General features: G+C 39.0%; 1 non-coding gene across 1 annotated transcript; it reads right to left on the bottom strand.

The window, feature by feature from the left end:
* Positions 1 to 208: 208 nt before the first annotated feature.
* LOC129690931 (U2 spliceosomal RNA) lies at positions 209 to 393 on the bottom strand. Its single transcript, XR_008722384.1, has one exon. It is a non-coding gene; the product is annotated as a U2 spliceosomal RNA (small nuclear RNA).
* Between the last annotated feature and the right edge of the window lie 12,611 nt (positions 394 to 13,004).

Genomic DNA, 13,004 nt, shown 5'->3' with positions numbered 1-13,004 from the left:
GAGGTATCACAGAAACAGAAAGATCGGCATCGTATACCCTCACTTATAAGCAGATATTAGATGTATAATATAGGATAGCCATACTAAAATCTACAGACCTAAGGAAGCTAAATGCTAAGATGATATTATATTGATTCATATGCTTGCTTATTTTTTAAATGATATTGGTTCTAAATGTGCATCTTTTCCTCTTTTGTTTTTATTCATTTTTAAATGCAATGTCTAAAAGTATTATAATATAAAGCCAATGCCTGCCTTTATAGATCAAGCTCCCATTCTGTCTCTCTCTCTAAAGACTAATTCAACATATTTTCCTTAGATAGAGGACACGTTAGATATTAAACTGATAAAAACCAAGTATTACATTTGATGTTAGCCCAGAGGCTGAAAAATATTAGATCTATAGATTAGATCTGGCTCAAAAGGGCCAATTTTGATCTTAGATTGATATATGAAAATATTATTGTTGCATTGCTTAAAATAGAGAACATTTACAGAAAGGCTTGATAACACTCATAAGATAAGCTTATTAGCCTTATAAATACCCTTTTGTAAAAGGCACAGGACTAGAGAAATGGGTAATAGAATGCATTGGTCCTATAGAGGATCTGAGTTCAATTCACAGCATTCTCTTTAGATTGGTTACAACTTTGTATATCCTCATCTGGATTCTGCAGATACCTGCCCTCATGTGTCCATGGACCCATAAACAGACAACATGGCATAGTTTAGACTCATCTAGAAAGAAGAAACTTCAATGGAAAATGTGTCTCACCAGATTGCCTATAAGAGAACTATGGGCATTTTATTGATTACTAACTGAGGAGTGGAGGCTCAGCACACAAGGGAAATATCACACCTGAACAGGTGGCCTTGTGATATATAAAAAATACAATCTGAGAAACTTATGGGGAGCTAACCAGCATGCAGTGTCTGGGCGCCTGCTTAAATTCCTGCACCTATGATTCTACTTGACTTCTCTAGATGATGAGCTGTGTTCAGGACAGGTAATCCAAACAAACTTTCCTTTCCCTAAGTTGTGTTTGGTCATGGTGTTTTTTCACAGCAATAGAAAGGAAAATATACAACACATAATTTAAAATAAAATAAATTTACAAAATAAATAAAATGTATGTATGTATAGATAAACTAAAAGTATTGTGTCATCTGCATGCATTTGGACTATTTGTTAAAGCATTTTCCAAAAATACACATTTGGAGATTCAATATGTCAATTATTTTTGTGGCATAATTGTGTATACCTGAGTGGACAAGTTGGAGTAAACCCTAGCAAAGTACTGTTCATTGTTTTAAAAACAAAATAAAAATAAAAATATTCATTTAAGATTCTACTTCTTTCTCATAAATGTCTTTTCACAAGATGATAACATATCAAATAAAAAAAATGTTTTGTTAGACATTTTTGAAACTTGGGCTAACAGAATGGCTCAGAGAGTAAAAATGCTAGCTTTGTAAGCCTGACAACCAGAATTGAATCAACAAAACCCACCATGGAAGGAGAGTCCTACAAGTTATCTTGTGATCATTGACAATTCTATATTCATGCTACAGCATGCACACACATCCACACACCATCAGCACATACACATCAACACACATAAACACAAGCACACACACAGAGACCCCCTCACCACACATACACACACACACACACACACACACACACACACACACACATTATAATAATGTGTGAAGTTTCTGAAACATTAGTTTTCACTGAGCAGCTTCTGAAATCTTTATTACTTCAGAAACTAGAGGAAACAAAGGTCATCTGTCAATCAGTTTTTGGAAATTACTCAGCTAAAAATCAGAGTACACTTTATTTTTTGAGATAAAGCTATGGTCTTTGCCATTAAAAAAACTGTAAAACTAAGACATACAAGAAGTTTAGTAACTTGTCCAAAGTTATGCAGCTAAGAAGTTGTAGAACTTGGTATTCAAACTGTTTATTGCAAGATCCCATACACTTCAAATGAACAACCATGTGTATATGTTGCCCACGAAATGCCAGTTGTTCAGGAAAGTTTCTACATTAACAGAAGTTAATGCCATTAAGCTCATATTCATAAAGTATGTAAGTTTAATATTTAAAAAAAAAAACTTGAAGAATATTTTATTCTGGCACAAATGCCTCTGTTATTGGGAAGCAAACAAACCACAAAGAATTTTCCACATCTTTTTATATAAGGTTCTAACAGGGCTGAGGAATTTATAGATTTACCCCTGTTTGAGCTAAAACAGCCAGTAGCTGTTTCTTTTTTTTTTTTTTTAATTTTATTTTTCTTTATAGTTACATTTTGTTAACTCTGTGTCCCAGCTGTATCCCGCTCCCTCATTCCCTCCCCAACCCCGCACTCCCTCCCTGGTCTCCTCCCTGCCCCTTTCCAAGTCCACTGATAGGGGAGGACCTCCTCCCCTTTCATTTGACCCTGTTTTACCAGGTATCTTCAGGGCTGGCTGCAAAGTCCTCCTCTGTGGCCTAACAGACTGCTCCTCCCCTGGGGGGGGGGGTGTCAAACAGCCTGCCCTTGAGATTTTGTTAGAAATAGCCCTTGTTCCCCTTACTTTGGAAAACTACTTGGTTACTGAGCTACCACAGGCCACATCTGAGCAGAAGTTCTAGGTTATATCCATAGATGGTCCTTGGTTGAGTGTCAGTCTCAGAAAAGACCCTGTGCCCGGATATATTTGGTCCTTGTAGAGCTCCTATCCTTTCCATATCATACTAATAGGCAGCCAAAGATGAAGTGACTAGGTTTCTAAGCTTTCTTGTGGTACATGCCAAAGCTATGAGTTAAAGAACGGTTGAGGTCATTTGATTGTCTGTAGAAGAAAGAAAAGTTAGTATCATGATTTTAGAAAACAATAAAGAACATCCAAACATCCTGAAGACACATATTATAATGCCAAAGCCAAATGTGTGATTTTTTTTTTAAGAATGAAAACAGTAGTCCCTCTATGAATAATCACATTGTTAGGCCTGTGCATTTGGTACCCCAGAAGCAATATGTTAGGACATGCTGGCTTCAGAAGTTTCCACCACACTTCCTCCTCTTTGCATCATCTCACTCAGCATTAATCAAGGCTGGACTGGGTTTTGACAAGAAAAAGATCCTCACTTTGCCACTAGTACTTTCCAGATGATCATATAATTTTGTCAAAGGAGATCTCTGTGCTCCCAGGCGAAAACACTATGTAAATTGCAAACACACATTAAGGGTGAAAACAACATACTTTCCTTCTGTCTTCAGGTATAAGCATTCATAATTCTTATTATAATTCATTTAATCAGACATACGAGTTTAACTGTAAGGCATTTTACAACATCAAAGCAAATTACTCTTTGTTCTTACTTTCTTACTTCTGCTTTTTTTTTTTATCAGGGAAATTCCTAAAGTTGTTAAAACAGATTTCCAATAAGCCTTAAACACAGGATTAAGAGCACATATAAAACTATGACTCATTCCCAAATTATCATCTAAATATATTTTAAATAAGGGAAGAAATGAATATTTGGGCATTTAATTCTACTGAATGAACAGAACCCAGTGAAGAATTATTGAGGGTTCAAGATTTAATGGAGAAAAGAAACAGAAAAAGCAACCTGTTTGGGGGCTTGGAAGATGACAAATTTAATAAAGTAGTTTCTAGGAAAGCATGAGAACTTGAGTTGGAGTGCCAGAATTCAGAACAGATTATGTCTGAAATAACACACCAATCAAGAAACACTCCAAAACACCCTAAATTCCAAACTTATTTCTGGAATCTATGCAAGACTCATATTTTAACATTTTTAATTATTAAAATTTATTCACTTTGTATACCAGCTGTAGCCCATTCCCTCATCCCCTCCCAAAACTGCCCTCTCTCCCTTTTCTCCTTCTATGCCCCTTCCCCAGTCCACTGATAGGGAAGGTCCTCCTCCCCTTTCCTCTGACCCTAGCTTATCAGGTCTCATCATTACTGTCTGCATTGTTTTCCTCTGTGGCCTGGTAAGGCCACCCCACCTCAGGGGGAAACAATCAAAGAGCAAACCACTCAGAGACAGCCGCTGTTCCTATTACTAGGGAACCCACGTGGAGACTGAGCTACAATGGCCTGTATCTGTGCAGAGTTCTAGGTTATCACCATGCATGGTCTTTGGTTGGAGTATCAGTCTCAGAAAAGACCCCTGTGCCCAGATTTTTTGGTTCACTTACTCTCCTTGTGGAGCTCCAATCTTCGCCAGGTCTTTCTGTCTCCCCCTTATTTCATAAGATTCCCTGCACTCTGCCTAAAGTTTGGCTATGAGTCTTAACATCTCTACCCAGTAGGGTAGAGTCTTTCAGAAGCCCTCGGTGAGTAAGCTCCTGTCTTGTTCCTTCTTTTTACCCTCTTCCAATATTTATCTCATTTGCCTTTCTGAATGAGGATTGAGCATCTTACCCAGGTTCCTCCTTCTTGCTTAACTTCCTTGGGTGTACAGATTTTAGTATATTTATCCTATCTTATAGGTGTAGTATCCACTTATAAGTGAGTATATACCAAGTGTGTCTTTCTATCCCACCATTTACCTGCAAATTTCGTGATTTCCTTGTTTTTAACTACTGAGTAGTAAATATACCACACTTTGTATCCATTCTTCAATTGAGGGACATCAGGGTTGTTTCCAGATTCTGGTTATTACGAATAAAGCTGCTACGAACATGGTTGAGCAAATGTCCTTGTTGTGTACTTGAGCATATTTTGGATATATGCTTAGGAGTGATAGAGCTGGATCTTGAGGAAGCACTATTCCTAGTTGTCTGAGAAAGCACCAGATTGATTTCCAAAGTGGTTGTAAAGTTTACATTCCCACCTTTTTCCACATCCTCTCCAGCATGTGTTGTCACTTGAGTTTTTGATCTTAGCCAAGAATGGCTAAGAAGATGGGTGTAAAGTGAAATCTCAGGGTCATTTTGATTTACATTTCCCTGATGACTAAGGACATTGAGCATTTCTTTAAGGGTTTCTCTGCCATTCAGCATTCCTCTGTTGAGAATTCTCTGTTTAGCTCTGTACCCCACTTTTTAATTGGATTGCTTGATTTGTTGCTTTTTATCTTCTTGAGTTCTTTATATATTCTGGATATTAGACATCTGTCAGATATAGGGTGGTGAAGATTCTTTCCCAGTCTGTAGGCTGTTGTTTTGTTCTGACAACAGTGTCCTTTACTTTACAGAAGCTTTTCAGTTTCATGAGGTCCCATTTATTGATTGTTGCTCTTAGAGCCTGTGTTGTTGGTGTTCTGTTCAGGAAGTTGTCTCCTGTGTCAATGAGGTCAAGGCTCTTCCCCACTTTTTCTTCTAACAGATTTAATGTGTCTGGTTTTATGCTGAGGTCTTTGATCCACTTGGACTTTAGTCTTGTGCAGGGTGATAAGTAATGATCTATTTGCATTTTTCTACATATAGATATCCAGTTAAACCAGCACCATTTGTTGAAGATGCTGTCTTTTTTTTTTCATTGTATGGTTTTGGCATCTTTGTCAAAAGTCAGTGTCCATAGGTGTGTAGGTTTATTTCTAGGTCTTCTATTTTATTCCATTTATCCACCAACCTGTTTCTATGCTAGTACCATGCAGTTTTTATTGCTGTTGCTTATTGCTCTATAATATTGCTTGAGATCAGGGATGGATATACCTCCAGAAGGTATTTTATTGTAGAGCACTGTTTTAGCGATACTGGGTTTCTTGTTATTCCATATGAAATTGAGAGTTACTTTCAAGGTCTATAAAGAATTATGTGGGTAATTTGATGGGAATTGCATTGAATCTGTAGATTGCTTTTGGTTAGATGACCATGTTTACTATGTTATTCCTGGCAAGTCATGATTGGATCAACTATGCTTGAAGAGCAAAAGGATGAGAAAGAGGAAGAGGAAGAAAAGATAACCTAGAACCCCTGCTCAGATGTAGCCCATGGCAGCTCAGTCTCCAAGTGGGTCCCTTAGTAATAGGAACAGGGACTGTCTGTGACATGAACTCAGTGGCTGGCTCTTTGATCAGCACCCCTTGAGGGGGAGCAGCATTACTATGCCACAGAGGAAGACAATGAAGTCACTCCTGGTAAGACCTGATAGTCCAGGGTCAGAGAGAAGAGGAGGAGGACCTCCCTTATCAGTGGACTGGGGCTGGGACATGGGAGGAGATGAGGGAGGATGGGAGGAAGGATGGGATTGGAAGGGCCTGAGGGAGGAGGCTTCAGATGGGATACAAAGTGAATAAACTGAAATTAATAAAGAAATAATTAATTTAAAAAATTTAAACAAACAAAAAAGAAAGATACAACACAAAGGTTTGAAAATCTGAGTTTGATTCCTGGAACACACATACAAGTTTCATCTCCTCCCTGCCCCTTTCCAAGTCCACTGATAGAGAAAGTCCTCCTCCCCTTCCATCTGATCCTAGCTTATCAGATTTCTTCAGGACTGGCTGCAATGTCCTCCTCTGTGGCCTACCAAGGCTGCTCCTCCCTTGGGGGTGGGGAGAGTTCAAAGAGCTAGCCATTGAGTTTATGTCAGAAATAGTCCCTATTCCCCTTATTAGGAAACCCACTTGGATACTGAGCAACCATGGGTTACATCTGAAAAGGGATTCTAGGTTATATCCATACATGGTCCTTGGTTGGAGAAACAGTCTCATAAAAATCCCTGTGCCCAGATATAGTTGGTCCTTGTGGAGCTCCTGTCCTCTCCATGTCATACTAAACTCCTCCTTTCATATGATTCTCTGGACTCTGCCGAAGGTTTGGTTATGAGTCTCATCATCTGCTTTAATACACTGCTAGGTAGAGTCTTTCAGAGGCCCTCTGTGGTAGGCTCCTGTCCTGTTACTTGTTTTCTCCTTCTTCCAATGTCCATCCCCTTTGTCTTTCTAAGTGAGGGTTGATCATCATGCTCTGGGTCCTCTTTCTCTATTATCTTCTTTAGGTGTACAGATTTTAGTATATTTATCCTATCTTATAGGTGTAGTATCCACTTATAAGTGAGTATATGCCATGTGTGTCTTTCTGCTCCTGGGAACCTCACTCAAGATGATCTTTTCTAGATCCTATAATTTGCCTGCAAATTTCATGATTTCCTTGCTTTTAATTGCTGAGTAGTATTCCACTGCGTAAAAGTACCACAATTTCTGTATCCTTTCCTCCATTGAGGGACATCTGGGTTGTTTCCAGGTTCTGGCTGTTACTCATAAAGCTGCTACAAACATGGTTGAGCAAAGCTGTTACTATACCTCTTAACTTCTCAACATGCTTACTCATTTTAAGATGTGTTTGCACTCTGCTACCTAAGCTCAGAGTTTTTCTAATTTACAGTTTCTGAATCACAAATACCTCATTAACATGTACATTTTATAAATAAAAACTCTTTTTATGTGAGCATTGCTTTCATAATTTACACGTGCTGAGGTAATGTGCCTAAATATCTTTCATATATTTTCATTAATTTACAGACAAAAATATATAAAATGCCTCAAAAAATGTCTTATAATCCATCTTTAACTTGTTGGCATTTGACAAAATTAAGTTACAAAGTTTAGCCAAAGGGGGAAAAATATTTCTAAATTGAATCTATTTGTGATATACTGGTTTAAAATTCAAAATTGCCAACATACTCTGTTTACTCTCTTGGCATCTGCTGCATCTGCCAACTGGTGGCCAGAAATTAGAGCAGACTTAACTAATTAGAAGGGTCTCCATCTGGTAGCTGAACTTCTTGTTTATGCTTCCTTTACATTCTTAGCACAGAGATTCGAACCAGAACTTCTGTGGTTTGCAGAAAAGGAGGTTCTGTCTGGCTAGATTTCTAGCTATTGTCCCACAGAGATGAACTGGCCCAGATGGAAGTGTTTCTGTATTTTATAGACCCCTCCCATTGTTTCCTTTGGGATGACTCATCTTTGCAATGGGAGTTTCCATTGTCTCCCAAAAAGACATCTTTCATTCATGTTTATCTCAGCAGGCCTACATCTAGGAACTGTAAATAGTCTATTGAGAAACAAAAGCTTCCTGAAAGAATCCATGATCAGGTAAAATCAACACTCTTTCCTCTGAACAAAAGTAGAGGAAAGGATTAAGGGACAGGATCCTGGTGTACTTTATTTCCTTGTGGTTTTCATTTAGTCATTTAAGTGTCGTTTTACCACAGAGCCTACTCCTGCCAGAACCCTGCAGTGGTTACAATCACAGAATTTGGATAAAAACTCACATTAAGTTTCTGGCTCTTCTTTCTGTTAGCTATGTATACCTCAGCTAGTTGTCGCAACCTTGATAGTCTCCTCGTCTTCAAAACTAAAAATACAATCCAATTGCTTTTCTATAGAATGATTTTGATTAAATGAGAAAATAGGAAACTTTCTAAAAAGTGCTTAGCCCAATCACCAGGCAGAAAGAAAACTAAAAAAATTAAAAAAAAAAAACAAAAACAAAGCAATCTTGTATGGGCTATAAATGCTTTAAATATTTTAAAGGATGGGAAATGTATTTTAATTGTAGAGTGCTAGATTGCTTGCTTACATCAAACTCCAAATTTGATCCACAACACAACAAAAAACTAGCTAAAGTAGAACATATACTTCTCTCTCACTTTCTCTTCTCTGCCTCTCTCTGTTTATCTCTGCATGTAAAAGATTCTAACATATATAGTTTAACTTTGCTTAAACATAGAAATTGAACATATAACTAGATATTGTATACATAATGTTTTCCCAACTGCACCGATTTAATACTTTGAAGCAGGATTATTCTATTTCTTGATTTTCACCTAGGGAATTTGTTTTTCTTGTGTGTACTTCAGTCAGTTTGAGGGAAAGATAATCAACATGGAATATGGTTGAAGAAAGCAAGTATGACATTAGTACTTTAATAAAGACAATGGAATTACTCTAATAATTTCACCTTTATTTTAACTTTTTTATTGTTAACCATTATCCCACCTAGCCAAGCCAAAATGCACTGACAGGAAATTTGAAAGTAAATTTACTTTGGAGATACTACAGACATATTCAGAATCTATTGAATGCCTATGAGCTAGCTGTATTTTAAGCTTCAGAACACAAAGTTAAGTTACACATGAACTATACATTCAAATTTTTCATTGTGCTTTAGGGGAAAAAATAGCTGTCTGTATAAAACACAAATCTTTGTGAGACGGAGTCTAGAGGAACTTCCATGAGACAGGACACCCAGGGATCAAGTTAAATGGCTAGAATAGTTAATTAAGATGGAAAGAGGGACTGCCTCTGACATAATCTGATTGGCCTGCTCTTTGATCACCTCCCCCTGAGGGGGGAACAGCCTTACCAGGCCACAGAAGAAGACAATGCAGCCATTCCTGTTGTGATCTGATAGACTAAAATCAGAAAGGAGAGGAGAACCTCCCCTATCAGTGGACTTGGGGAGGGACAAGCATGCAGAAAGGGGAGGAAGGGCTGGATTGGGAGGGGAAGCGGGGGGGGGGGCTTATGGGGAGATACAAAATGAATAAAGTGTAATTAATAATAATAATAATAATAATAATAAAAGATGATTGTAATAGATGAAAGCAATCAGAAAGAACAGTAAAAGTTTAGTTATTAGTTGTAGGTATAGAAAAGGATAATCTTTTGATGTAAGCAGCTCAGAATGTTAGAAACCTATTGTGGATGAACTTTAGGTAAAATAGAAGGTAAAAGTCATGAAAATCAATTTTCTAAAAACTGAGTTTGTGGCAATAAAAACTAGGAAGAGGTATGTCTTATCACAAGTCACATTTCAAATGATTCACTAACACCAAGGATGATGGGTGTGAAGAAGGGGCGATGAAGGATTTGCTGCAACCCCAGCATTAGAAAAGAAAAGATAGCTTCAGATAGGGCTGTAACAGTTCGAATAGAATAATTGATAAGGAGTCCCCAAAATGGAATAAAACAGGGAGGCCTTCACATTCCAAAAATGTGGCCTGGCATGGTACATGTGTAACCACAACATGTAAGAAACTAAGGCAAAAGGTTAAGAGTAATATTAGTCCTTTTTCAGATGTAGGATTGGTGAAAATCTTCAACCAATATGTAGACTGCATTTTGTTTATTGATAGTGTCCTTTGCTTTACAGAAGCTTTTCAGTTTCATGAGGTCCCATTTATTAATTGTTGATCTTAGTGCTTGTGCTGTTGGTGTTCTGTTCAGGAAGTTGTCTCCTGTGCCAATGAGTTCAAGACACTTCCCCACTTTCTCCTCTAGCAGATTTAATGTATCTGATTTTATATTGAGGTCTTTGGTCCACTTGGACTTTAGTTTTGTGCAGGGTGATAAATATGGATCTATTTGCATTTGCATATTTCCAGAATATATAAAGAATTCAAGAAATTAAACACCAACAAACAAATAATCCAATTAATAAATGGGATATAGAGCTAAACAGAGAATTCTTAAATAGAGGAATATTGAATGGTGGAGAGCACTTAAGAAATGCTCAATGGATAACTAGGGCGGGGCAAGATGGTGGCGCCAGGAGGACTCTCATTCTGACCAGCAGCACAGCAGGATCAGCACAGTGGCCAGCAATCAGAGCTAATGGCCATAAAACACAAGTGACTGTGTTTCCCAGGTGAGAGGATACCCCACGGTGGGGGATTCAATCAGCTTTAACCCACGGGCTAAATCACTGAAGAGATCCCGGTTCCACCAGACGCTTGGTCACTAGCCCAGAGTCACACGCCAGCGTGCTCTGGTCACTGTCCCAGACTGAACTGTGCACACCATAACATCAGAGACTGGAATCTCCAGTCGAGAGATAACCCCACGGTGCAGGAAACGATTGGGACCGACCTTAGGTCACCTAGACATCCCCTGGAAAAGGCTCGCGGTTCTGAGGGCGCCCCAGGAGCCAGCCCAAAGCCATAGACCAGGACCCAGGCTCCAGCACAGAGCCCTGTCTGCATGCCTGATTCGCTGCCCCAGATAGAACTGTGGGCCCCAGGGCACCAGAGATTGAGTGTCACTGTCAGGTGCAAACCCACAGGGAGGGAATTGGCTGGTCTGATCTCAGAGCACTCAGCTGATACCACCACCCCAAAAAGATCTCAGGAAAAATTACCCAGTTTAGGCAGACGCCCAGGCTCCCAAAGGCCAGAAAGGCAGAGCCACAAGCGTCTGTGCCTGTGGGTTCCACTCGCCATCCCAGGCAGAATGGCGGTCCCCAAAACAAAGACTGAGTGTCCCTGTCAGAAGGAAACCCCACAGTCAGGGGATCATCAAGTCTAATGCTCAGGACACCCAGCATCAAAAGACTTTCTGGATTCATGCAGACTCTAAGCTCTAGCCTTCTACTGCAGGCAGGAGCGCTGTGCTCACGCCATTATTGAGTACCTATAGGTCACTGGGGCACACAGCTGCATCCTCAGACCTACAAAAGCCAAAGAGCCATTACAGCAGCCTTCAGATACTGTGCCAAGGATCAACCAGTTATCCCTAGCTAGACTGACAAAACTGTGGGAATCCCTGGTACTTCAAGAGGGTTGCACCCAAAAATTACACCTTAAGAGCAACAGCTCCTGCTCACTAAATTCAGAGCAAGAGGACAGCCATCACCAGGACCTTTCCTGATGAGAGGAGAGCCTTCCTGAATACCACAGTTACCATACAGGTCCATACACCTGAAGTGAACTGTGACAATTCCTGAGAAGCACCACTATTCAGTTGACCATACCCGAAAAGCAGAGGAGAACTTCAGAACCCCACCAAGTGGATTCTCCCCTCCCCAGGACTTAGCAGGCACCACAAATTAACAGAAAACACCTGAGACAGAGAGATGGGCAGAGGCCAGCGAAAAAGCACAACCAACAAAAGGCAAAACAACATGGCATCCCCAGAACCCAGTTATCCAGGGGCAAGTAGCCCTGGACAGCCTAACATAAGTGAAATTCAAGAAGATGACCTAACATCTATGCTAATGAAGAGGTTAATGGAGGAAGTAAATAAAAGGTGTAAAAAATTAGGGGAAGATATAATAAAACAGATTATGATCATCAGTAAAGAAATACAGGAAGATGCAACCAAACAGTCTGTTTCACTGAAAGAAATCAAAGAAAAAGAGGAACATTCAAACAAACAGCTGAAGGAATTGAAGGAAAAACAGGAAAATACAGTCAGACAGGTGAAGGAAATCAACAAAATGGTTAAAGATCTGAAGATAGAATTGGAAGAATTAAAGAAAACACAAACGAAGGAAATCATGGAGAGGGAGAACCTAGGAAAGAAAACAGGAACTACAGAGGTAAGCATAACCAACAGACTAAAAGAGATGGAAGAAAGACTCTCAGGTGTAGAAGATACAATGGAAGAAATCGATGTATCCATCAAAGAAAATAATAAATCTAAAAAAATTCCCTGACACAAACCATCCAAAAAATCCAAGACAACATAAAAAGACAAAACCTAAAAATAAAAGGAATAGAGGAAAAAGAAGATTCCCACCTCCAAGGCCCAGAAAATATTTTCAACAAAATCATTGAAGAAAATTTCCCCAACTTAAAGGGGAAGCCTATGAGAATACAAGAGGCATACATAACACCTAATAAATTAGACCAGAAAAGAAAATCCTCCCGCCACATAATAATCAAAACAGTAAGTATACAGAACAAAGAAAAAATACTAAAAGCTGCAAGGGAAAAAGGCCAACTAACATATAATGGCAAACCTATCAGAATCACACTTGACTTCTCAACAGAAACTATGAAAGCCAGAAGAGCCTGGACAGATATCATGCAGAGCCTAAAAGAACACAGATATCAGCCTAGGCTACTGTACCCAGCAAAACTCTCAGTCCTCATAGATGGAGAAAACAAGATATTCAATGATGAAAACAAGTTTCAACAATACCTACACACAAATCCAGCGTTACAGAAGATACTAGCAGAAAAAATACAACTCAAGAAAACTAACTACTTTCAAGAAATCATAGGAAATAAATAATGTCACTACAGCA

The sequence above is a fragment of the Psammomys obesus genome, unplaced genomic scaffold (genome assembly GCF_907164565.1).
Source record: "Psammomys obesus unplaced genomic scaffold, mPsaObe1.curated_primary_1811, whole genome shotgun sequence".
Lineage (NCBI taxonomy): Eukaryota > Metazoa > Chordata > Mammalia > Rodentia > Muridae > Psammomys > Psammomys obesus.
The sequence above is the reverse complement of the archived record's forward strand: the minus strand, read 5'-3'. Positions and strand labels throughout refer to the sequence as shown.